This window comes from Colobus angolensis, unplaced genomic scaffold (genome assembly GCF_000951035.1).
Source record: "Colobus angolensis palliatus isolate OR3802 unplaced genomic scaffold, Cang.pa_1.0 Scaffold35, whole genome shotgun sequence".
NCBI lineage: Eukaryota > Metazoa > Chordata > Mammalia > Primates > Cercopithecidae > Colobus > Colobus angolensis.
Window position 1 is genome coordinate 3,943,508 of NW_012116821.1, and position 4,613 is coordinate 3,948,120.

Consider the following 4,613-nt stretch of genomic DNA (forward strand, 5'->3'; position numbering starts at 1 on the left):
ATGGTCTCAATCTCCTGACCTCGTGATCCGCCCGTCTCGGCCTCCCAAAGTGCTGGGATTACAGGCTTGAGCCACCGCGCCCGGCCCACTTTGCATGTTTCTAGCATTTCACTGAACTCATAATTATTTACCTGCCTGTCTCTCCCTGTCGTGAGCATCCTCTGAGTATGTGAGCCAAGCTGTCTGGCTCCAGCATGCTGTCTCGTGTACGGTAAATGCTCAATAATATGAAGAAAAAACCTCAGGCATCTCCACTATCCTTTAAACATTTTAATTGGGATCTAGCCCATTGGTTTACCTATTCTGTAGTCTAGACAGTTCAGTACTTTTTGTAAGTAACTGCATTGGTCGGAAATGACTTAAGTCATCCTGGTAGTAGTTTAGGGAATATAGAATTTCATTTCTAGCCTTTCAGAATATGAAAGAATCATAATTGAATTTTATCAGAAAACTTTTTTCCCCTCGTAATTCATGTTCATTTTGTGCATTTCTATTTACAAATGTACTGTATAATGTAAAAGAATGATGACATTTCAATTCTTAGCAGAGAACCATTGATACAGATGTTCTAGACTGTGTACTGAAGTAAGTGAGCAGAAAATAGCATTTTTGGATTGAGAAGATAAAACCTGCAGGTACTTCCAGGTTGGCCGCCTTTAATGTTTGTTTGGGTTTGTTGTTGTTGTTGATGTAGTTCTTTTGAGACAGGTTCTCTTGTACCTGGACTGTAGTGAAGTGGCATGATCACAGCTCACTGTAGCCTGGACGTCACGAGCTCAAGTGATCCTCCCACCTCAGCCTCCCAAGTAGCTGGAATTACAGGCACACACCACCATGCCCAACTAATTTTGGTATTTTTTGTAGAGACGGGGTTTCACCATGTTGCCCAGGCTGGTCTCGAACTCCTGAGCTCAAGCGATCTGTCCGCTTCGGCCTCCCAAAGTGGTAGGTTTACAGGCATGAGCCACCGCACCTGGCCAGCCCTCTTTTATGAAGCTGTTTTTCCCTGGCAACTAACAAGAACTGTATAAAACATAGTGCATATGTGTGCACGCACTGTTTGCTTTTATCTGTGGAACATGTGTGTCAGAAGTGTGAAGTGACCCACAACCCAAGAAGTAAAATGTGAATGTTAGACAATAGTTAGTGATGAAAAATGGAGTTGTGCCAAGCCACTTTCATCTGGAAGCAATGCAGAAAACCCACGCAGAGTGAAGCTGTGGGTCCAGGGTGTGGTCAGGCCCTTCTAAGCATTTGGCAGGTAGAGTCAGCTCTGGACACGAAGACGCTCATCTGTGTCTGTGGCACATCTGAGCGCTGGCTCTGCATTCGTTTCATCTCAGGTGCTAGTGTTGTGACTGGCTCTGTGCTTTTGGAATTGCTCTAGTAGGTGGATACAACACCTCCTCACTTTTTTTTTTTTCATTTAAAAAATATATAGGACTTCTTTATAATTTTGAGTGATCATTGGTTTTTGTAAGAGTGTTTCCATCTATATCTCAATATGGTTGAAAATCAAACAGTCAAAGCCAGTGTGGTATTCTAGACTGATGTTTTGGATTCTGAGTGTTGGCACTAGCTCTACAAATACGTGCTGGAAAGGTCTTAGACAAAACTTCTGTATATATTTTTCTGTATGCAAAATGCCCCCGATTGATGAGAAAGTTGTGAAGGTTTCCATGGACATTATGAGGACAAGTTAAATAAAATTCTTTTGAGCTGCTTTGAGCTTCTCAGAAATCTAAAAGAAAACCAAAAAACAAACATTGCCTAAACCTAACTCTTCCTTTACTCCCGATGGGGAGCTTTCCCTGTCCTGGCATCCCATGCCCCTACACCCCACTCCCACCTCTTCCACACCCCTCAGTTACCCTTCAGCTTTGTCATACTCCCAGTGTGGCAACACTGCACTGCAACTTTCAGTATCTCCAGTGCCTGGCACAAGGTTAATGCTCAACTGTTACTTGAATTAAATTGAAGTTTAGAGAGGATGTGGATGGAGTCACAGATCGGTTTTTCTTTTAATTCAATTGGGAGATAGTGTTGACTGTCATTACTATTATAAAATTATTTGTATGAATTGAGGGAAGTGCAGACTGTCTGTGAGAAAGCAAATGAAGACTGGTGTTCTGAATAGAGAATCCTACTGATATTAAAATTAACTGGACTTCCTCACTTCCCAATTAAAGGGGGTAAGACGCCAGCATTTTAGACATTATTATTGGAATATCTTTGATAACTCAAAAACATTGTACATTTTGTTTATCAGTTTTTTGAAGACATGTTTATTAGGAAGATATTGCCATATTAAAGGTCTGAACTAAGCTGTTAGCTTTCAAGCCTTAAGTTTAGAAAGTATACAGTGTACATTTTGAAATGGCAGTTGATTTTGTAAGGTCTTCAGGTTATTTTTGTAGCTATATCTAAAAATAAATGATGACTTTTGGAGTTATTAGAAAGCAAATTATCTCTGTGCCAGAATGCTGGCTTTGGGAGGTTTTTTTTTTTTTTTGACAACTTATGTTGGGAGAATAACAGCTGATAACAGCACACAATAAATATCTCGATAATTTGTGTTGTGTTTACTAAAAACAAGTTTGTATATTTATAGTCTTGTTCTCAAGTGGCTGACATGAACAGTAAAAGTGGAAAACTTGTGGGAGTGAATATCCAGCAACTGCCGGAAAGCTGACGGTTAACTGGAAATTTAAGTCATTAAAAATCTTCCCTGTGGTTTGCTATATGCTAGTTGAGCCAGAGCAACTTTCTGCAGCCCACCCCATCCACTGAGCTCCTGAGCTGTGCTGGAAAGCAGGTGAGGACCCTTGCTCACTCCCTGTTTGGCCTCCTGTTCTACTGTTCCTGTTCCTAAGCTGCAGTCTGTCCTCCCAGGATAAGTTCCTTGTTGTAGCCCTTCTTATACAGTCAGTATCTCCAGGGACACTTTTTTTTTTTTTTTTTTTTGAGAGTTTCACTCTGTTGCCCAGGCTGGAGTGCAGTGGCACGATCTTGGCTCACTGCAAGCTCCACCTCTTGTGTTCACACCATTCTTCTGCCTTAGCCTCCCAAGTAGCTGGGACTACAGGCGCCCACTACCACGCCTGGCTAATTTTTTTGTGTTTTTAGTAGAGAGGGGGTTTCACCATGCTAGCCAGGATGGTCTTGATCTCCTGACCTTGTGATCCACCCACCTCAGCCTCCCAAAGTGCAGGGATTACACGCGTGAGCCACTGCGCCCGGCCTCCAGGGGCAAATTTATACTTCGGAATTAACCCAGGCAGCAAAAGCTACATATCGGCTCACAGTCCGCTTAGAAGCATTTGTGGTGGACAATGGAGGGGCCTGACTCCTGCTTGCTGATCCACATCTGCTGGAAGGTAGACAGTGAGGCCAGGATGGAACTGTCAATCCAACTGAGTACTTGCGCTTGGGGCGCGGCACAATGATCTTGATCTTCGTGGTGCTGGGTGCCAGGGCACTGATCTTCTGCATCCTGTCGGGATGCCCTGGTATATGGTGGTGCTGCCAGAGAGCACGTATTGGCATACTGGTCTTTGCAGATGTCTACGTCACATTTTCATGATGAGTTCAAGGTGGTCTTGTGGATGCTGCAAGATTCTATGCCCAGGAAGGAAGGCTGGAACAGTGCCTCCAGACACTGGAACTGCTCGTTGCCAATGGCGATGACCTGGCCATGGGGCACCTCACAGCTCTTCTCCAGGGAGAAGGAGGATGTGGTGGTGGCCATCTCCTGCTCAAAGGGCAACACAGCTTCTCCTTGTCACACACGATCTCCTGCTCACCCGTGGTGATGAAGCTGTAGCCGAGCTCGGTGAGGATCTTCGTGAGGTAGTCAGGTCCTGGCCAGCCAGGTTCAGACACAGGATGCCATGGGGGAGGGTATAGCCCTTGTAGATGGGTACCACATGGGTGACTCCATCTCCAGAGTCCAGGACGTCAGTGGTGTGCCCAGAGGTGCAGAGGGACAGCATGGTCTGGATGGCCACGTACATGGCCCGGGTGTTAAAGGTCTCAAACGTGATCTGAGTCATCTTCTCTCTGTTGGCCTGGGGGTTCAGGGGGGCCTTGGTCAGCAGCACTGGGTGCTCCTCTGAGGCCACAAGCAGCTCACTGCAGAAGGTGTGGTGCCAGATCTTCTCCATGTCATCTGTATTAGTCCAGTTTTGTGCTGCTGATAAAGACATACCTGAGACTGGACAATTTACAAAAGAGGCTTAATGGACTTACAGTTCCAGGTGGTTGGGGAGGCCTCATAGTCATGGTGGGAGGCAAGTCACATCTTACATGAATGGCAGCAGGCAAACAGAGCTTGTGCAGGGAAACTCCCATTTTAAAAACCATCAGATCGGCCAGGCACAGTGGCTCACGCCTGTAATCCCAGCACTTTGTTTGGGAGGCCAAGGCGGGCAGATCACGAGGTCAGGAGATCGAGACCATCCTGGCTAACATGGTAAAACCTCATCTCTACTAAAAATATGAAAAATTAGCTGGGCGTGGTGGCATGTGCCTGTAGTACCAGTTACTCGGGAGGCTGAGGCAGAAGAATCGCTTGAATCTGGGAAGCAGAGGTTGCAGTGAGCCGAGATCGCACC

At 45.5% G+C, this 4,613-nt stretch overlaps 1 protein-coding gene and 1 pseudogene across 1 annotated transcript in view; one reads left to right on the forward strand and one right to left on the reverse strand.

Annotated features, from left to right (window-relative positions):
• Nucleotides 1-4,613, forward strand: part of TULP4 (tubby like protein 4) — a 219,632-nt gene that overhangs the window by 94,536 nt on the left and 120,483 nt on the right. The window lies entirely within an intron of this gene.
• Nucleotides 3,311-4,172, reverse strand: LOC105519422 (annotated as a pseudogene).